The sequence below is a fragment of the Pecten maximus genome, chromosome 16, assembly GCF_902652985.1.
Source record: "Pecten maximus chromosome 16, xPecMax1.1, whole genome shotgun sequence".
NCBI lineage: Eukaryota > Metazoa > Mollusca > Bivalvia > Pectinida > Pectinidae > Pecten > Pecten maximus.
Window position 1 is genome coordinate 25,328,758 of NC_047030.1, and position 23,798 is coordinate 25,352,555.

At 35.3% G+C, this 23,798-nt stretch overlaps 1 protein-coding gene and 1 long non-coding RNA gene across 2 annotated transcripts in view; one reads left to right on the forward strand and one right to left on the reverse strand.

Moving 5' to 3' along the window:
• The window catches only part of LOC117345077 (chloride transport protein 6-like), an 80,023-nt gene that overhangs the window by 35,481 nt on the left and 20,744 nt on the right, over positions 1-23,798 (forward strand).
• LOC117345078 lies at positions 1,467-23,654 on the reverse strand. The gene is made up of 3 exons (XR_004536345.1): positions 23,243-23,654; positions 4,489-4,706; positions 1,467-3,511 (listed from the first exon to the last, which is right to left on the reverse strand). It is a non-coding gene; the product is annotated as an uncharacterized LOC117345078 (long non-coding RNA).

The following is a 23,798-nucleotide window of genomic DNA, read 5'->3' on the forward strand; positions in this document are numbered from 1 at the left end:
ATATATTATTCGATCACAGGTATATAGGCTTATTATGGGACAGTGAACACGTCCATGCTTCCTATTTTATATCTCAATAAAATGGATGCCATCTCCCGTCCTGATTGGTCAAAGTGGAGATATTCTACGATTTTTTTTAAGTATCTGCGCATTTAAATGTTCACTCTATCAACACTTGTATGACGTCGATTTGCTCATTCAAATAAGCTGTTGCAGAGCGGCTTCTGATTGGTCAAAATTTAGAGAAGGTTGATAGTTTGAGCAACAACGATGTTTTCATCTACTGATTTAAATGGAAGGCAGCCGTTGAATTGCATCTGATTTGTCTAAATTTAGATATTGTCTTATTTCCTTGATACAGTATGCGGTATTTTTCCAACGAAGGATAGGATATTCAACTTCTACGCTGATGGTTCATTGAACTTAACAATCACTGCGTAATCACCCTACTTAATTGAAAATCATTTATGAAGTGGTATTTTTGATTGTGGGGTAGTTTGGAGGATACATGTAATGGTTCATGGACGATTAGTACATACATACTTATGAATTAACTAATAAATAAGTAGGATAATCTACATCAAGTCCTATGATGAATATACTTCTTCCTTTCGTGTTACAATCATGCATTTTTCAGTTTGTTTGTTTGCATCCCCCCCACCCCCCCTAAATAAGTCATCACATGATCATTTCATAGAAAGTCGCGACCGACGGTAATGCGTCATTACCATAACAGTATGCTTACAAAAAAATAGTTTTTTTTATAAAATTAATTTTTTAATTTAAGGCTGCCTGATGAAGATGTTTTGATTCCTTGCACAAACCAAAATAGACATCATGTGCTAGAAAAGAGCTTATTGACTGGGTGTATCCAGAAATAAATCATGAATTTCTTCCCCTTTGCATTGTGCATCAAAGTTTGATATCGTTCATGATATTAAAACAGAGACAAGCAATGAAACCGAAATTATAAGAAATACAACCAAATACTGCCTTATCTAACAATAGTCTTCATGTGGTTTTTTTTTAATTTGCGAAGGAAGAAATTTTATTGCAAATGAAAGTATACTCCTGTCACTGTTGTATAACGTTGGCTAGTTTTGTGTTGGTAGCAGGATGTTGAAATGTATTGATGATATTTTCTCCCTGATTAATGAAATTTTAGGAAAAGGATCCCATCGTCTCTCTTTTTAAAACCTTTCTCGGTTTTTTTTTTAATCCAGTAGAAAGTTGCACAAGACATCCAGGTCTTTGGTCTTTTTTAGGGGTTATATGATCTATCTAGTTTACAATTTGGTGTATATTTCTGTAAGATGGAAATTTGACAGGTTTACGACTTGAACAAATCAGAAAATCATTCGTATTCATAACATCACATTCTAATACACATGATAAATTTATCAAAATAAATCATTAATAACAAACATATGTGCTGGAAGTCAACAAAAAAAACGAAGGACATCGAATGATGTATACACAGTCTTTAATTAGCGATAGATATACAGGCGAGTTCAGGTTTTTGTGGGAGTTAGACGGTTAAGTGGTATTGTTGTGTCTTTATAACTTAGACGGCTAAATGGTATATTGTATGTGAATGTTAATTATGTTCAAAACATAGAGAGGTAAGAATGAGCTATGAGTTATGTTTATCCGAACTTTACTGAACGCCGGTGGCCAGAAGGCTCAAATGATTAGAACATCTGCATAGAGTTTAAATGTTCTAGGTTCGAATCCCGGTTTTGCCACTGCATTTTTCCTCTCCTTTTACATTCGACGCCTAATTAAATACCAAGTGAGGTTGAATAGGGCCTCGTGTGTGCCGTCGGGGTCGAACACTTTCTGGAAGGAGGAATGAATGTAGTAAAACTTGACTGGGCTGAACGCCGATGACCACGTAGCTCAAACGGTCTGAGTATCAGTCTAGAATTCGGAGGTCATGAGTTCGAGTCCTGGTCTTATCGCTGCATTTTCTCCTCTTTCTCATATATGTGTTTACTTTCTGTATGACCGGTAATTGGACGTTTTATATGATTGTTATGTGGTAGTTATATATACCGGTTTGCTTTGTGTGTAATTTGAACCGGTAAATCGTTATTATATGTGTGTAAAAAGTGGACCGGAAAGAGGTAATTATATATATATGCATATATATATATTTTCATATTTTGGACCGGTAAGTGGTCATTGTGTATGTAAGTAATTTAGGTCTTAAAGCGATAATCATATATGTATGTTTGCTATGTGCGTGATTTACATCGGTACATGAAAGTCGCAATTACATATGTGATCAATTTAGACCGTTAAGCGGTAATTATATATGTATATATATGTGCTTTACACCGATCGATAAGCGGTTAGCATATATGCGTGTTTGTGTAATTTGGACCGGTAACTGTAATTATGTAATGTATGTAATTAAAGCCTTTATGTGGTTTGACGTGGTAAGTATGTGAGGTATATATGAGGTGTATAATGTATGCATGTTTGCTGTGCGTGTAATTTGAACGGTACACATAAGATTTACTTGTGTATGTGTGTCATTTGAAGCGGAAAGAGGTTATTACATATGTGCATGTGTATAATTAACACCGGTAAGCGGTTATTTTATGTGTGTATATTTGTGCAATCTAGACTGGTAAGCGGTTATTTTATATGTGTTGAATTTGATTTGGACAGAAAAATAAAGGTAATTATCCATGTGTGTAATTTTGACCAGTTGGTAGTAGTTTTGTATATGTATGGCTCTATTTGTGCAATCGAGACCAGTAAGTGATAGTGATTATATTTGTGTAAATAAAACTAGTAGGGATATATATATAGGAGTTTACTGTGGGCTATTTCGCCGGTAACTGATATCTATATATGTGTTTACTTCGAGTCGTGTTATATGTATAATTATCTGGTTTTATTGGAATAGTATACAGCTAAACACTCAGAAACAATGGTTACAATATTCAAGAATATGTACATGTAAGATTCATATGCTCAGCAAAAAGTAGGCATCAGATGTTAGCTTTGTTTTTATGAAAGTGTTTGTTTTGTTAGTATATCTTTAATTGGTAATTGACTTAATTGATTGGTGATTGGAGATTCTACTTATAAAAACATGACAAGTTAAGTGTAATAGTACGTGAATTAAAAAATATATAAGTATTTCAAGCAAATATATACAGGTACATTTTTGATCATGTGTTGTTTCAGGTGATATTGCTAGTGTCTTTGTACCTGATGTTGGTGTAGTGATGATATTGATGAATGATAACAATGCTTCATTATGTAAGAACAAAAATAAGAAAGTACATTGTCATCCTTTTAGTTTCCTATTGGTAATCTTAACAGCGATAAATACACACATGAAATATGCACGTCCATGTTTTCACGCGCAGAAATTCGTGCGTAGTCTATGTATACGTTTATCAATACGAAAATAAAATCTTCTGGGAACTCCACGAGGGTAAAACGAGAACCTTCGAGACAAAAGCACCGCCCAGGATATGTTCATCACTACAATCTGAAATATACAAATTAAAAGTCATTAATAAATTGACGAAAACAGCATTTAGTTTCCATTTAATGCACACCAATACGAAAATCTATTAAAGACAATACATTAATAATCAAAAGGTTGCCATTGCAGTCTTTTTCAGATCAATGGCTTAAATTTAACAATGGATAGCCGAATACCCTTTACCATCTTAGTGCACGTGATATTTAAATGTGGCCGAAAATACTACAAAGAAAGATGTCCAACCGCGGCCGACACCTTCTACACATAATTTGAAAACTGTTTAAATGAGAAATGTGTCCCATCATGGCACATGGTAAAAGTTAGTGCCGATATCACCGTGTAAGTCAAATTTGGGTTGTAATCATTTGAGGAGTCTAATCCATTCGTTTCAATGTCACAATTTAGTCTTTTGGAGATAAAAAATGGCGATAACATTTGTTTTGATTTGATAGACCCTCCATGCCACACGGATTCTAAATGTCAATTAAAATGAGTTCAAAACCCCATAGATAGAAGTGTTTTCATTAATCATTGTGTAGTTTAACTGATCAAGTCAATGTCTATGGTCTTTCAATGACAAATCAAATATAGTTGTAGTTTGTTCTTTATCAACAGTATTTATTTACAATGTCGAAAATTATTGACCCTTGACCTCGTAATTAACAAAACGGTATTTATAACATATTTTTGAAAGAAACTTGAAAAACATCTGCTTTCTGTGAAACCAATGGGCCTCAAAGGAGACTAACATACATGGAAACAATATACTTTAGATGTTATTTATGATTTTGAATGAGTCAAAGAGCAATCAGACGAAAATAGTATGTATCTTTTGACGACAAGGTCACCAGATTTATGTTTTGATATCAAACTTATCTAATGTTTTCTGTTATTAATAATTATTATTTCAAAACACTGCTATGCAAGTACATAAACGAGCAATATTCAATGTTGTCGGTCAATCTTAAAATAAAACTTACATTGGTGCTTTGGATTCTCGTCTCGTTTGATTGAGTTGTTCACTTCCGGTCATATGACGTCACTTCTGCCACCTCGTTTGCTTTGTTTTTCAGCTGCCATTCCTGTATTAATTTCGATATCTTGAACAGGACTTGCCTGTCGTCATTATGCCGAATGTTAATTGATTTCACAAGTCTGCCTTCTAGGTATCTCTGGAAGGCGTCATCAACTTCGCTTCCTGTTATGAAAGAAAAGCACGTGGTTTTAATTCACTTTAAACGCGAAAACAAGTCGAAAATCCATGTGATATGTATCAACACAAATAATGCTGGAAATTTTCGTGTACCAAATACATCATGAAAAGGAAGTTGTTTAATAATGATTTTTATAACTTATGTAGATATATCGGCATGACTACTGTATTGACCTGTATTAACATTTTGTGATCCGTTTGTTGTCATTTCTAATGTGTGGACTTGTATATGGAGCTTATCTGATTCTATGTAAAGGGTGCTAAAATAAACCACGTAACCACGAAGCGCTCGTTGCAACAATTCTACCGTTATTTATTCAAAAATATTCAGGTATTGTTTCGTTTTTACTAGTTCCAATATCGACCGATATCGATCAGTTCAGTTCTTTGTTAGGTTACATAGCTTTGATACGCTCATCTGTGAATGAAATGGATGGGTGAAATAAAAAAAATCTTTTCTGTCAAATATGATATGAATTAGTTCTAGTTTTTCCTCTACTGTATCTGACTATTACAAACTTTATGTTGAAAGGTTCTAATATATCATGCCTTTTGTATACTCTTGATATTGCTGGCGGTAGACACTGCAGGTAAACTTAAATCCGTGCGTTTTCCATTACTTTCTTATTACCATATTTTAATTCAGAATACATTATTGGCGCGTTCAAAATACACAGTTGTGTTTTTTGTACCGCCGAAACGCAATATTGGACAAGAAGAATGTCGTTGAATTATAGGGCAATTGCAACTCGTTTTCCCCATTGTGACATTTCTTTTGACCCACTTTGGAATGTTTCTGTTGCCTTTTTGTTAATTTTTCCTGTTGTTTACACGTAAGGCCATACCACAAGCTGTATTTGGATTTCCCGCAGGACATTGCATTTTAAAGCAGGGTTTAATCAGGATGAAAAGAAATTAGGTGACAAACTCGATGTTAGCTTTAAAATAAGCATCTTGAATACTCGACTAATTACGAATGGTGTAACTGGGGTCAAAGGTGGCTATCGACAAACTGTTGCAGCTGTTTGAACTAATTACCAAACCGGTATAAAGTAAACGGCGAATTTATATAACGAACATAATCCTTGCATTGGTTTTGTGTTAAATAATAGTATATTGTACATTCCAGCCTTTTTTATCCGATTGTGTATGGATTTATTAATGTATTTTTGTTAAAATTATATGCAGTAATTTGAGTGTTTAAGATTCCATTAACTACTGGACATACAGATTAAAGACATTTTGACGCATGTTGGGTAATTTTAGTATTTGTAAGTTTTCAAACGTAAACAGAAATTTAATTATTTTTGGCGAATGTTTTCAGGTTAAAGCGTTACCGATGAATATGGTTCCGTGCCAATCCGTCGCCAGAATTTAGGAACGTTTAATTGGAAATGTTAATTAGTGTTTTATATATGTCCTTTCCTCTTTACTTAATTAATTGGAAGTGGGCTATTTCCTTTAAAATCTAACGTTTAAAAATACAACCTTCGTTAATGTGGTCGTTACTCGCTTATGATCGTAAACAGATTTTGTTTTAAATAATTGGCTTTGTCAATGGTTTCCATGCAAATCTATATATTTTGTCCTCGTTTTACAGATTTCGGTTTTGTTATTATGCCGGCATCGTCTTATAGTTCGTCATCAACAACATAACATCCCTAATCACATAACATCATTAAATTATATAGCATCCCTAATCACGTGATATTCTTAATTATATAACACCATTAATTACATATGATCCTTAATCACATAACATCCCTTATCACCTAACATCCCTAATCACATACATCCCTAATCACATAACATCCCTATTCACATAACATCCCTATTCACATAACATCCCTATTTACATAACATCCCTATTCACATAACATCCTTAATAATATAACATCCCTATTCACATAACAACCCTTATCACATGGCATCCCTTATCACATGGCATCCCTAATCACATAACATCCATATTCACATAACATCCCTAATCACATAACATCCCAAATCACATAACATCTCTATTCAAATAACATCCCTAATAACATAACATCCCTAATCACATAACATCCTTAATCACATAACAACCCTAATCACATAACAACCCTTATCACATAACATCCCTAATCACATAACATCCCTAATCACATAACAACCCTTATCACATGGCATCCCTAATCACATAACATCCCTAATCACATAACATCCCTATTCACATAACATCCTTAATAATCTAACATCCCTATTCACATAACAACCCTTATCACATGGCATCCCTTATCACATGGCATCCCTAATCACATAACATCCCTAATCACATAAAATCCCTATTCACATAACATCCTTAATAATATAACATCCTTAATCACATCCTAACCTTAATCATACAATCATACACTATCCCTAATCACATAATCATATCAGATCCTTAATCAGATGTTATTGTTTATCAAGTAACATCCTTAATCACATCAGATCATTAAACACATACTATTATCAATTACATACAATCCTTAAACACAAAAGATTCTTAATCATATAGCATATATAATTAAATGGCATCTCAAATATTTGTTGTGTGTCGCTAATAAGGTCGCTAGGTTTGAAGAGTACTTGGGACCTTTACAGTGGTTGTGTTCTGCTTTGTTTATTTTAACACTGGGGTTTATTCCTGGTCTGTAACGTGTCAATGAGGCCCAACTAAAGTACAATTGACATTGTTGTTTCTAATTTGTCCATATTTTTGAGTAATTACTCAATGCAAGGGAACGAGCTAGAGGTCTATGTTAATTCAGTGGCCAAGTTAAAATAACAACAAATTTGGTGTATTTATCTAGTGTCATGTAAAATGAGACCAACGAGAAATGTAGTCATGATTTTTTATTCCCATCGTATCAGTTTGAAGAAGAATCGCATATACCATTTGGCGAACATAGGACTGTGGTCCATATCGAATCATTATTTTCTTTAAAAGAAATCCAAAATGTCTGCCTGGTTAATGCATAAGATAGATAAGCTGTTTACATTTAGTACGTAAATATCCAGGGATTATTTTTCTGGCTGAATGGTTCCCATTGGAAATTTGGTTACGCTTTACAGGAGTCTTAATGTTGCCACGCCTCCCTGTTTTCAGTTTATCATTTGTAAGCTTGCGATCATAACAATATTGATGTATTAGAGCTTGTTGGTTTGGATCGTACTGTTATAAACGGTAAACGCATTATGATTATGACTTTATAAATTGTGAGGTATTCCTGACAAATCAAAGATGTAGCAATACCGAGATAACATATCATTTGATTAATCTGAAAATTAGAGCAATTCATTACCGGTCATGCGTAGCTAGTATCTTACGGCTGTCAAATTATGGCCAAATATTATCACTCACCATTCAATAATATTTCTATACAAATTATTTGTTATCGCATTATCTTTCATCTAAAATTGTATTAACCTCAAATTGGGACGATTTATATATTATTGCTGTAAATGTTGTGATGTCAAGGAATTCAATACTACCCAAGCCGGAGACGAGGACATTATTGCATCTCGATGCAGCACTGTCAGCTCGTAGTTCCCTCAAAAATGCAATACTTTTTTCAGTACGTCACACCTTTGCTAATTTCAATATTAAAATGAATATTTCACCACAGGATTGGCCTATTAGCGTATGTCGTCTCACTCGTCTTCGTCAAGCACAACAGTACTAATAACAATGACATCAGGATCGATTCACGTTTTCTCTAGGGCATTGACTGTTCCCCGAGGAGCGGGCGTCATCGTCTTATAGCGCACATGTGTGTCGTAAACCATTGTTAAAAACGCATTTTCAGGTGAAAATTGATGACGCATTTCTCTTGACTTGTCAACTGGTTTTACCCTTCTTCGTAAACAACAGTGATATATATATATACTCTAAACAATGTGGATGCACTTTTTATGGACTTCTACACATCCTCAAAGTAGCCAAATCGACTTGTTGTATACAGTCTGACAGATAAGTGCACATAGAGTATAGTGTATGCGAGAGGAGACCTTACATTTTGTTCACACTCCCGTACACTGAACACCACAGTGGGCAAATTCTGCACTTGCAAGTGTCTTATGAAGGTGACAGAGTTTAGTCACCGAAACGTCACGTTCAGATCCATCCACACGCATACTGACCAACCTGAGGATCATGGATAATAACAACTCTTCAAGAACAAAAATGCAACTAAAACCACCTGTATCATATTCACAATTCCCTTTCAATCTAAATAACTTATAATTAAAGGTTTAGCTATGACCAGGTGATACCAAACTTCTTTAATTTCCTTTTTAATTTTTTGAAGTGAGAGCGCTATATTAGGGGTCAAATGTATAGTGATCAAGTATTGTTTCAGTTATAACCAATATACAATATATCTCAACTGGATCATATCCATCGTCTCTCGCTTTGCTACAGTGGACAGGAAGTCCAGAGCTATGATGTAGTAGAAGTTGACTTGCATAACAATTTAAAAGTCGTGTTATTATGAATTATTACGGCTGAGGAAGTTAGCAATATCTCAGCACCAATGCTATAGTCGAAGAAGAAAAAACTCACGAATCTGGGTCATGACCATTTACTGTAAGCCCCAAAAAAGTCGTTTCCCGATAATTTTTCAAAAAAACGGGCAATCATAATACGTTCAAAATCGAAATGAACATTGTATAGTTCATGACAATTGAATTAAGACATCTGTGTTCTAATTTTGGCACTAATTTTCTGAGTAGACGACAGATATTCCAATCACTGACTAGTAAGTGATTTTAATGTCAACAGAGCCAGTTGCCGTGATTTCAATTTAAAGGGAATCTGCTTTACAAAAGCTGCGTTATCCAACAATACATAAATGTAGTATGACATCAATGTCAATGTTCGTCAGGTGTTTCACACTCAATGGTGAATGGTGGCTGTTTACGACCATCTCGTGTTGGCTTGTTGGCGCTTCGGCGTTGTAGCGTATTTGCGCATTGACGTCTTGGCGCCTTACAAATATTTGCAATAATGATGACGGGCATGCGCTAGGAAGTCGAGATTTCATCTATATTACAAAGAATTTCTTTTGTTCAGGAATATTTTCAATGACCCAAGTACGATGGTTATTCAATGTGTGTCCTGTTACTTTAGTATTATTTCCATACTCTCAAAAATTACTTCATCTTTCACATTCTAATGGAGATTGAATATCTCCATTCATCAAATTACAATATATCCAATATGATGTAATTAAACTGATATTCAATTTGATATTCAAAACTGTATCTTCAGTGATAACACACATTATATAGAATCTTATATATATACATATGATTTCAAAAGGTATAAATGTAATTACAGGGCTTATATTTGTCAATAGTCTTCATTACAGAGGTTCTTAAATGTTGCTTCAATTTAAGGATTTGTAGGGCAGTCATTCGTTGATGAGAGTAGACAATTTGGCTCCTATTAGTTTGACGGAAGAGATATCCCCCCTGTGGTGTCCGCCCCTTGCCTTTCTTGTTTTGACAATTTTGAAAGACGATTCGTAAAACAAAATTAAAGCTGTTTTAATGGATAATCTGCGATAAGTCATCATTTAAACGACCCCATGGCGTTTGAACACTACAAATATAGACTACCAAAGGAGTTTGACGATTTCAATTGGGATAATTATACAATATTTTAGAGTTACCGTCCTTCATTGTAATTAGTCACAACCCTATAGTATACCAGCTGTCATTTCTCGTATAAGCTTTGAAATACAACCTAATAACACATCTCCCGCAAATAATCCCATTAAATTTCGACAATCTTTATAAGATACGTGTGTATCAATAAATAAATCGAACATAATGGAGCGCTCTTCTTCAATTTTGCACGTATCACGACAACATTATGTCAGTGCATCTTATTCGGTTTTGAAATACTCGGTTATCATATATAGCTGGCGGTAAAACTCTAAAATAGCAGTATCATCATGACGCAGTAGATATGTTTGAATACATTAATAAATATATGTTTTTGTTGAAAATCTTTGCCCGAGGTTTGTTTTTTTATTTTCTAATCAACGCTACTTTGCTGTTTACATTAAGGTACATGTTTTGTAATCTCCAGAGGACGCGACTCCGACTAGCGGTCATGGTTTTTTTTTATGAACTTCCGTAACGGAGGTCACTGAGAAACGTTTTCAGTCGTAGGTATAGATGAATTTGGGAGAATTGCTTATTTATAAGTCTGCTTGGCGACGGGCCTTTGCCTCGTTCGAGCTGCGCCCTTTACAAGTGAGGGAACTCACTGCGAAACAAGGATACCATACCGAACGCACTCCCAGAGTTCGGCTCAACTTGGATTGGCAAAAAATCATGAAAAAAAGAAAACATCCTTATATTTAATTCTATTTCACTTCACATTTAGACGCAGTTATGGGGAACTTTTCGATTACATTTCTTTGACAATCAGAAAAAAATCCAAATCGATATTTCTGGTAATGAGTTTCACTGTTGTGAATAGAGCCATGCAATTCACATAGACCTTAATTACATCAAATGTAATTTTAATTTGCATCTACATGTTAGGAATCAAAGTACATGTCAGACAAGGGTCGTCAGTACAACCCGCAGCCTCAAAAAGTCACGGTTTCTCGGTACAGCCTTTACTTGTTTTCGTACATTTTACATATTGGATGATTCTGCGAAATGGCATCGCTTTTCTCTATGAATCACCATGGTGGTTTCCATACTTTTCAAAATAAAATTACACTGGCTTTTGCCATCGGAATTTGGAAGATGTCAATACAAAGGGTAAGAAATTAAAGTGTGTTATTCATTAAGCTGTTATCAACAACAATCAATTACAACGATGACCTCTCCCGACGTGCCGGCCCTGGTTTGACGTCCTAAATATGATAACCGTTACTAAACCAACACAAAAATGAATCGGTAAAGAAAAGCAATAAAAAGAATTTGCCTGAAATATAAAATCATTATGACCTTTAATAATAAAATAAAATTGGGGGGATGGGAAGGGGAAGGGGGGGGGGGGGGGGGGGGTTGTGTGTTTGTTTGTGTGTTTTTTTTTTTAATCATTTGATAGTGCTGCATGGTATGCTCATGTTGTTAGTGTGTAAGTCCATTATTGTGTCTTTTATCATGTGTGCCAAGGTTAATTTCTAACGAAAAGAGCATACCCACGTGTTTCTGTTCTTTCAAATCAAGCAATAAAATAAATAAATTGATGTTTGGGAGAAATGTCACTTAGTATTTGGCCATTAAACTAGGTAAGAAGTTGAGTTTAGGACTTAAAATTGATAATTAGTATTTTTCAAATGCATTCATCTGTTTCTTTGTTTTAGAAATTCGGAATTGTCTCATAGATATTGTGTATTTTCCATCACCCCTTCCCACTATAGATTCAGCATTATGGTATCGTTTCGTTGTTTGTATGTATATCTTGTTCAGGCAAATTTCGGGACAGCATTTTCTTTTTGCTGATAAACTGTAAAGTGCTCAGGTAAAACACTGGACAGTTCACTTACGACATGCGTTGTGTGGTGTCTGCTGGCAGACCAATCACATTTTTGCATCGAAATACAACATTGGGAAGTACACTAATTGCAAAAGTAGTACGCTTTTGAAGTGATTACCTCTCAAGACAAAACACGATGCCTTCTGTAAACCGATGAACAATTTTATTTCTATGATAGCTCACTAATGTGAAAGCAATTTTTTCAGGAAATCTCAAAATACTGTTTTTCTCTGCATAAAGCATATCAGAGATATATAATTCTTTAGTGATAGATGTTGCATTTCAGCACCAGATGTACCGGTTTAGCTCCGATTATACCCCCCAGGTCCAAAAAAATAATTGCTTGTACAAAATACACCCTGGATAATAGCAACGTTTAATACTAGTTTAGAGTAAAATACAATAACAAAAAATAAAGCAAAAAACTGCATCATGCATCATCGTCGGTGACGTTTATAGGTCGATCCTAAAGTGTTGATACCAAAGAGAATGAAGTAAAAAAAAAATTAAAACTCAAAACTCAAAACTGGCGAAAGAAAAGCAGAAATCAGGATGTGGCCTCGCAATAGTCTCATAATTTAATTAATTTAATAATAAGAATTCGACCATTGTATGCCGAGACAGTAACAAGTGGTCTTATATACATATATCAGCCCAGTTTGATATCGGTATGTGTGTCACGGAATCATGGCGGATGTCTTGTCTGTAGGGCTACCTGATTAGGTTATACACAGAACAAGATGGAGGAATGACCTTGGACGATTCTTCATCTCGATGGTTTCGTGATAAGGAAAATAGTCTGACCTGGTGCAAATTAATGTATGGGAGAATAGATATGAATGTTATGTAACATTGAACGTGTTTTGTTCATATATTATGACCCTTGACATTCTCGCGAGACCAGAGGCATTGCTTTCATGCACAGCTGGTGCTGTGTTTATTGTTCAACTTAATGCTAATAGGGTACAACATGGAAAACACAGATTTTGTTTAACATTTAAATAACCGGAAATACAAGTGCGATATTCCCTGGTACCTTAGACACAAACATATTAAATCATAATAAACATTCTTTCCTGATTTCCGTTTGTCATATTTTATAGATTACAGAAAACACAAAAGTATACCTACAGTAAAATAAGAAGACATATTTACGTATTAGGTAAATGTCATTATTGAAGAGACATGAAACTGAGCTACAAACACCCTCTGAAATCTGAGCCTATGTAATCAACGACGCCATTCTTGTATGGTAATGCTTTTTGCTGACGTTACACGCCTTTTCAGGGTCACTCATCTTCCATTTGGAAAATTGGAGAATTAAACAAAACGATATATGTGTCGAAGTCAGAAGTAATCTGTACGAGGGCACGCTTAGTAGGTGTGACTTTAACCGAAAAGTAGGTCAGCAAAAGACAAATAGACATGTAGCTGCATTGTTGGTTCGACAACGACACGGATATGAAGTATTATATATAGTCCTAAAGTACAACATTGACGTAAATAAGACCCTCCATATGTACGCAGACGTAATGTAAAAGTATTCATTATTATATTAATTATTGTATTAATTCATACTTGCTATTCTGAAGAAAATTTATTATAATAATTTCATCAATATGACTTAATTTCATAAATATGACGAATTCTTATCTGCACATTTATATTAATGATATGGGCAGACGGAAATTTCACTCTTAACTCCACTCTATCACAAAAGCTGAACAGCAGTTCATGGATAGACAAATTATTCGCTTGGTTATGTACCATTTGTACTTAAGATAGAATACAACTGTATTTGTTCATAACTAGCAATGCATGTGTAACGGTGTTTGTGTACTTGTACCCAAAGTACAATTTAAGAGTCCAAAAGTACTTTTGAGTCAATGTTTGGGTCAATCTAAAACAACATATGATACCTCGATACGGCGTGTGATAATATTGCAGGTGGGTTTGACAATATGATACCGCCATACGGCCTGAGATATGCTTGCAAGAAAGTGTGTGTTGAAACCTTGATATTACCGCATTTGAGTGTCAGATAGTATCGTGATTCAGCGCGCATAAAACCGATTTACGGCCGTGTGATAATAGCATGAAAGTGCATGTTGATAGCCCGACAAAAGTATATTTATATCGCATTTGGGCGTAAAATAGTATCGCGTTACGGTGGGTGATAATAACGTGATAGTGTGTGTGATGATACCTCGATATAGGGTGTGTTATAACCGCATTAGAGTGTTAGACAATATCGCGTGTCAGCGTGTATTTAACCGGGTTACGGCGTGTGTTTATATCGTGATAGCGTGTGTGATATAGAGTGTTATTACCGCATTAGAGTGTTAGACAATATCGCTTGTCAGCGTGTATTTAACCGGGTTACGGCGTGTGTTTATATCGTGATAGCGTGTGTGATATAGAGTGTTATTACCGCATTTGAGTGTTAGACAATATCGCGTGTCAGCGCTTATTTAACCGGGTTAGGGCGTGTGATAATATCATGATAGTGTGTTATGATATAGAATGTTATTACCGCATTTAAGAGTTAGACAATATCGCGTGTCAGCGTGTATTTAACCGGGTTACGGCGTGTGATAATAACATGATAGTGTGTTATGATATAGAATGTTATTGCCGCATTTGAGAGTTAGACAATATCGCGTGTCAGCTTGTATAAAGCCCGGCTATGTACAACGGATGATAATTCAGCGTAATTGCTTGTTTCATTGCTATACAGTGTTACAACAGTTAATAGTACCGCTCTGTGTACAGTATATTAATAGTTTGTTAGTACCGCTCTGTGTACAGTATATTAATAGTTTGTTAGTACCGCTCTGTGTACAGTATATTAATAGTTTGTTAGTACCGCTCTGTGTACAGTATATTAATAGTTTGTTAGTACCGCTCTGTGTACAGTATATTAATAGTTTGTTAGTACCGCTCTGTGTACAGTATATTAATAGTTTGTTAGTACCGCTCTGTGTACAGTATATTAATAGTTTGTTAGTACCGCTCTGTGTACAGTATATTAATAGTTTGTTAGTACCGCTCTGTGTACAGTATATTAATAGTTTGTTAGTACCGCTCTGTGTACAGTATATTAATAGTTTTTTAGTACCGCTCTGTGTACAGTATATTAATAGTTTGTTAGTACCGCTCTGTGTACAGTATATTAATAGTTTGTTAGTACCGCTCTGTGTACAGTATATTAATAGTTTGTTAGTACCGCTCTGTGTACAGTATATTAATAGTTTGTTAGTACCGCTCTGTGTACAGTATATTAATAGTTTGTTAGTACCGCTCTGTGTACAGTATATTAATAGTTTTTTAGTACCGCTCTGTGTACAGTATATTAATAGTTTGTTAGTACCGCTCTGTGTACAGTATATTAATAGTGTGTTAACTGGATGAGACGGAATATCTGTAAATCTATGTCAATACCAAGGTGTTATCAAAGAGTACATGTTCCTCCCTACTTCTTTCGTTCCTTTTTTATTTCATTTCTTCGGTGAGTATCGTCTTTTCCTAACCTTTAGTCTGACTGACAGGAGGTAGAATGACCTCTAGCTGCTGCCATGGAGTTTTTAAATAACATCCAAACCGTATCGTACAGAGAGCACTACCCTCACACAGGGAAGGTTTTACACCATTACTGCCTTTTAACACGAGCTCAGAAGTTTGGACCCTAAGGTCATATTTGCCTAAATGGTATGATTTTCCATGAAGCCAGATAATAGTGCATTAGTGCATGATATATATATAAGCTTAATAAGCAGAACACTGCGAGGTTTATCAAATTATGTCGGCTACTCAGAACACAGTATAGAGAAAGATAAGGTCTTGTTCGACATGGTCCACGATTGGTAGATATGCCAATACTACAAATAAAAAACGAATGTGAGGTGTTGTGTGCCAGATAAAGGTTTTAAAATGTATAGTGTAGGCTGATTTCCTTAACAGATTATAAATTTCATGTTTTCCGTTAGGAACTTGAAAATTTGTATGCTTTCCTGTTAATAGGTCTGCGAAACGTTGTGATATACCGTGCAGTTAAAAAAGGGTATTCACATTTAAATTAATGTATATATAATATATATGTAATATTACATTAATTATGTTTTAAAACAGGATACATATAAATTGGAAACTAAAATGACTAGAGTATACAGCCTTTTTTATTCGTGTCATGACCGGGGCATCAAATCAGGCTCCGATCCTAACCAGCTACAACTATTACAATTGTATCAAGTCACCCGGTCAGGACAGTCTCTGACTGGGGCACCGACTACGGTACCAATATCACCTAGCCATCTACGGGTATTACACCTGTATCAAGTCACCCGGTCAGGACAGTCTCTGACTGGGGCACCGACTACGGTACCAATATCACCCAGCAATCAACGGTTATTACAACTGTGTCAAGTCACCCCGTCAGGACAGTCTGCCTGGGGCACCATCTGAAATACCCATATCACCTAGCCATCTACTGTTATAACAACTGTATCAAGTCACCCGGTCAGGACAGTCTCTGACTTGGGCACCATCTTAGCCACCGAAATGAGTAAAAATGACGGACGTATTTATTAAAGAAAAACAGAGTTTAACATATATGTAAATGTAAATATAACAATTAAACTATTGTTATGTTGCATATTTTGTCACTAAAAATTCAATCTGGGTGACATCTAATACTCATGGCGCTCTTAATACAATCTAACAAGCGTTTGATTGTTAAATAGAATAATGAAGTTTGTAAACATAATGAAAGTATAACACAGAAATACGGCAACAAAGAAGTTACATAATGTTTTTGTAACAAGAACAATAAACTAATATTGCTCGCGTATTGTCGGTAATCTGTTCAGCCGGTTATATCACAAAGGCCCTTTGAAGTCAACAGTTAACCTCTTTTGTTGGCGTATGGATGATAAATAATTCAAAATGATAATAATGTAATTATGACCGTAATGTATTTATGGTATACTTGTGATTGAGTTTTTCAGTGGCAATATTGCTGGGAAAATGTCCGTGTATATACCCTTAAAGAAATCTGGTTTACTCGAAAAAATGACCGCAAAAAAAGGAGCATTCACAGACAGAATCAATCCGCTCGAGAAACCCCCATCAGACATTTCTAATATGAACACAATCGAATGTTAACATAAGTTACATTTAGGTATTTTGTCTAATTATTTTCAAACATCTCTCGACATGTTGTCTACCTGTATACTATTTATGTTTGATATATACATAAGAGTAGGGGTTGTTTACCTTATTTATGCCATTTTCGGTACTTGCGGTCATAATATTTGATTTTAAATATTTAATATTTGTTTGGTTATTTTAGCCAGTAACAATATTGTTTACCTGTATCATATCATTGTTTGATACTTGTGAGGGAGCGAGGGAGGGGGGGGATATAGTTTTAAGGATTTCGTTTGAGTTTTTTAGTTCTTGGACAAGTTTGTGAACCTTACTATGCCATTTTCGGTACTTTTGGTCATAATGTTTGAGGTGTTTTTCTTGTTATTTTAGCCCGTAACAATATTACCTGTCCCCATAGTGTTATTTTTTACACAGTAATGCAACCAATACGTTCTGAACTACTTTAAAACTGATTTAAAAGGATGACACTGATTTTTCTCTTCTATGTCACAGTGGTAACACACACTAGCCTCTCACTAAGTCCGGGTTCGATTGCCTGATTGGACGTGAAAAGGATCATTGTCACCTGCCCGACCACCTGGGTTTTCTACGAGTACTTTGTTTTCCTCCCATAGTAAGACCCCTCGCGCGCTTCTATTCGGGCCAAAAAGCCTGATTAATATAAGTTGATATAATTTGTTTCGCAACTGTTAAGAGTGATACTGTACCTATAGAAGATTAATATACAGTATTTTCAAAGTTGATGTTAGGCAGCAAAGCATAAATGTCGTCCTGAGATGACGGTAAAACACTTATTATGCTCAAAGACATATTCATAAATAATACAAATTAATTTGAGAAAACTCACCCGAAATCACAAAAAACGTCGAACATCTTAAAATATGCCGTCGATCCTAAATGAGGTCGATTTACCTTAATATAAACCTATTACCGGTAGTGTATAAGTATTACCTATTCACTATTCAGCTACATTAACATATGACTATAATGAGACATTGCTGTATATGATTATTTACGATAGACTGTTTTCCGTTATAAGCGACTCTGACGCAGGGGCTTCCTACTAAATACACTAAACATCAGTATAAACGCCATCTAGCGGCAATAAAGATAGATTAATTGTGTGATGACCGCCATGGGGTTTCAAGAATGAACCAAAGCTAATACAATACTGCTGGTGTAATTTTGTTTAGCCTGTGACGTGCTCCCATTCATTATGGTTTCTCTTATTTGTAAAAAAGTTCATTTGCTGGTCATACATAAACGCCGATTAATAGTACGGCTATATTTGTAATAACACCAACGTTATTTGTTCGTCAATTGACAAAACGACCAAATAAAAAGGACGGTGCAGGAAGCGGTATGCTTATAGTGTAGAGACACAAAATAACGCGATTGCCGCGGTTCATATATAGACTACAGACGCGGCAGTTTAAAAAACTAGGTGATGTTAGGAGTTTCAGTGTTCTGTCATATCGTTTATATTTAAACTGTCAGCAGTATACTAGCATATTTATCGACACACTAATCATCTGTAATGTTCCAAAATTTTCAAAATGAACAATAGTAATCAAAATCGGTAGATGAAGTGACTTTACTTGTTTCATTAAGGCGGACGAATTGAATATGTTAATAGTTCGTTTTGTTGGCACCTTAACTCGACTGAATCGGTATATTTACAGTCTATACATCACAGACATACACTGATCTGTTATGACAGTGATGAGGAACGGAGTTTACCGGATGTCCGTGATTGTTTTCTTTGTTTATAAATTCAACGTCATATCCGGTCAAATGTTAGATATTATTTTAAAAGTAAACGTCCTTGAGACAAAGAGCGGAAATACTTAATTTAACAAATGTCGATCTACGCGTAACTTTCTTTCAAATCAATAATACTTTCTTTAGAGAAGATCAGTTTCCGATGCTCAAAATTTGAAGGACGATATCAAATACGTGCTCCTGCTTCCGGTACAACTTTACAGAAGAGCCTTATGTGAGGACATGCCCTTGTTGCGCAGTTAGACGTTGTATCACACCGTATCCTTAAAGCTGACAACACAATTGTTAAAAGCTTTCGTTTTGAAATGATAATATTTGAAATGGTTTGGAAACGACGTCCACCGTGATAAATATATATCTTCCGGTCACCGATTCTAAGGCAGTAGCAGACATTTTAGGTGAAGTCTGCGTTGTCAGCTTAATGATTACGACAGTAACATCTCGGCCGTCTGTTTCCATTTGGTTAAGGGCCTGTCACACATACCTAGCCAATTTTCCTTACTGGAGCTATAACGGCGCACAACTTTTTGGGGATCGGTACTAATAAGGCAGCGCAATGACTTCACATCGCTAAGAACGGATGTACATTGTTAGACCATCGTCATGACATCAGCAGCAGCAGCAGCAGCAAAACAAAAACCAAAAAAAACCGGCAGGATACGGTATATAATTTTTTTAACATTTTCAAAAGTTCCTGCCGTTGTGCTGCTGGAGCGAGCAGTACAAAGAAAGTACAGCGGTAGTACTCCGCTATGACTTCGTTAAATGTTGGTCGGAAACCGGAGCGGACCGTTGATTGGTTCTCCGTTGGGCTCAATGTATATGGTAGAATATTTGGTATCGCAGAAGTGCCGTAGTACTGCCATACTGTTACCATGGTGTTTTTTTGAAAATGAACAGGAATACGTAGGGAAGGAGATTTTTTTTTGTATATTATAAAACTGGTAATTGGGAAAATTAAAAGTGTCTGCAACCTTGTTTTGTAAATAAATGAATCAGTGCATTACGATTCGGTAGGTCCTACTAGAACGCGGCACAGACTCGTTACTCTCACCCACGTGAGTCCATTCGACATTCTCCTTCTATCACTGTAAACATCAACAGAGGTCTTCAGTGTTTTAAACTCCTGGTGAACACATACATATATAATACTGTTTATGGTATCCTGTATCGCTTAATATCAACCCATTCCACTATTAATCAGGAGAAATCATCGCTTTATGAATATAAACTCTACTTGTAGTTGTTTAAAATATAATAAAGTTTACTTTTTAGCCTAACAATATGTAAATATATTTCAATGTGTAATTCACCATTATCTATTTATCAAACAAATGCCGATTCAACAACAATATTTGCGAAAATTTTAAGGCGATGATTGTAGCCACGATGTCATTCTTCTTACGGTTTGGTTTGGAACTCATCCGTTATCGTTGAATACGTTCTCGTTGTACGCAAGGGCATTGGGAGAGGTGGAAGGGTGAAATTACAGTGATTTGTTTCACTATTTAAGAAAAGTATAAGATCAGGTAAGCGCCTATGTAATGCTTTAAGTATGTGAGGGATTCAAGGGCTAGGGATTGGAATATGTGCCTCAAAGTCCTCTAGTGTTGTGCAGTGCACTGCTGCTACGGGGAGGAGATTCAATTGTATAGTTGTATCTGGCAAGAAGGGTATTTGAATGTGTCATTTGCAGCAGATACTTATGTATGTGTGTTGATGAGAAGTGTGCATGTCTTGTTCCGGAGTTGTCCGGAATGAGGTTGTAAGTGTAGTGCATTGCAACTAGCTGGTGAATATCTACCCTTCTTTGTCGGGAAGAACTGACGGGATATTATTGAAACTCTTGGTTCTAAACCAGTAGGGGATACACACTCTGAACTTAATCAAACATAAAGATGACAGACAAATGCAATTTTGGATTTCGACACACCTCGTCCACGTAACACCTACATAGTCAAAAGAGTGAAACACTATTTCACTATGAAAAGACTTTTTTTTTAATCATAGCAAAATGCATAAAAGAGGAGATTGTCGGAAAAAGAAAATAACTTAACTTTAAGCCAATGAAGATAGTGGATGGTTGGCGCCGTAATCACTTTAGAATATTTTCTTCGATAGATATTCATATTCGTTCTGTCAATGGAAAGCTTCCCTTGATACATATTTAACACTGTTTTATTATCGGCAAAAACAGGTGGCATTATAAGCATGTGGAACAAAAAAAATATGCCGTTGACGAAAAGGTCACAAAATAAAAAAGCAAACATTTATAAATGTTTTATCAATTTAGGAGTAGGTCACAAAGCAGTGAAAGTGCAATATGAAATATATACAACATCTGTCACCTATAGCTACTAAAAACGTGGTAATGGTTGGTGTTTATTAATGAAACTGAAGTAAATAACCGCATAGGCAGTTGTGATAGAACTTCTCCCACATTTGCTAAACACGCCAGCAGTTAATTTGTATAGTCTGAAGTTGAAGTATTCGTGGTCAATACATCAAGCAATGGTTAAATATATTGTTGCATAATGTAGATTAGATATAAGATAACAAATGAAGCCTGGTTTTAAAATTCTATTAACAGCTACATTCATTCAAGGACAGTCTCCCTTTGTTTGTCTTTGTTTCCTTGTTTCTTTGTTATTTGTTTTATGTTTAACGTCCTATTAGCAGGTGTGAACATTTAAGGACGGCCGCCTCTATGTTCGCGATACATCTGTGTAGTGTTTGTGTGTTTTTGGAGGCTGCGCTATGGTCATATTTGTCTCCTTGCGATAGCGATGAATGAATGCTGACTTTTATAGTGCTACCTCACAGAATCATACTGCCCGCAAGACACCTCATCCGGTCACACTATAATGACAACAGGTGAACCAGTCTTCTCACTTCCAACACGCAGAGCGTTTAGCAATTATCTTCGATGACCATGGATTTTAAAAGATGTACCAACTTTGGTGGTACCTTATATAAGATATATAGGCGCAGGAACATCAAGAGCTTCCACATGATTTGTTTTGTTACGTGTAACCTTTTTTGAAACGACCTCTACAATAAACCAATATTTGAAGGTTTAACAGAATGAAAAACTGCATTTTCTAATACATGTAATATAGAAAAAGTTTTTCCCACAACCGGCCATTTCAATAGTTAACTGTCATTGTCGTTGAAATTGATGGTCGTTTGTAGATCAAAATTGGTTCGGTCCCTAATTAAGAGCTGAAAGTTATGCAACGTTAAAACCTGACCAATACAGTGTAAAACATAATAAGAATAAATTGATATCAAAAGTAAAAGATTATATAGGATAAGATTTCGGTAAGTGCAACCTGGCACTGTTTAATATTTTACTGTTTATGGAGGTTTTTATTATCATTATTTAAATGAGAGTTCATTAAATGCCATCTGACGACTTGTGAGGTTAGATTTCATTAAATACTAACTGATAATTTGCAAAATTGAGTTCACTAAATAAGGTCTAACGATAAGTAAAACTTGAGGTCACAAAATCCGATCTGGTGATAGAAAAGTTAAGAGATTACTTAATGCTGTACCAACTGACGATATGTGAAATATATACAAACCTACTAATTACAAAATAATAGTATATAATAATTTGGACATTTAAACGTTTATGATTTAGAAAGGTTTTAATAAATACGACATGCTTGAAATGTTTATAAAATAAGTTTACTTTGTAGGAATTACTATTGTTAAAGTTCACTAAATACCGCAATGATGCTTTGAAAACTTACAGTTTACTAAAAATAGCTTTTTTGAAATTGTAATATATAACAGAACGTCTATGATATTATAGTTGATAATGATTAAGTTCAGTAACAAATCTTGCGCTTTTTTAACTCAGAACATGCGATATGATCCTTATACGAAATCTAAATAAATGTCATTTGCTGAAACCATAAACAAGTATTTAAATCAAAACACGTAACATTGATTAGTTATCTCAGTATTTGCTTAATGTAATTTTTTTTAGATATCTAGATTAACAATTGAATAATTTGAAAATGAAAACAACACTTACCTCTCTTTCCGTACCAGTTTGCGTTTGACAAAAATATGCTGGACAATAAGACTGAACAAAACAGAATCACGGTTCCCGTCATAACGGCTTTGTGGAAGTTCCAAAACACAAAGGCTTGATGTTTCCAAGAGAGTCTTATCTCTGTAGTAAAGACAAACGATCCCGATAGGGCTGTTTATAATGCAAGCACAAAACCACGTGATATAGTAGAAAATGGCGGGGTCTTATATTAGTTATTCCAATATTAGCATATATGTATATCCTGAGTAAGGCTGGTGTACGTAGTGTTCCTCCTACAATCCATTGATCTGTTCTCATATCAGGACTAATCATATCCTCCCTGGGATAGCTCGGCAGCTAATAATCGTAACTCAATTGGTCGGCAGGTGTCACACGGCAACCCTCTGACAATGCAAACTCCCGAGCGCCTCTCTAAAATAAACAACATTAATGTTTTAAAAACATACAGTTATTTAAAACATGGTGACATCAACCATTTCCGTAAACATCGTGAATATTGTGAAAGTAAACACTGGAATATACGCCGAAGTGAACA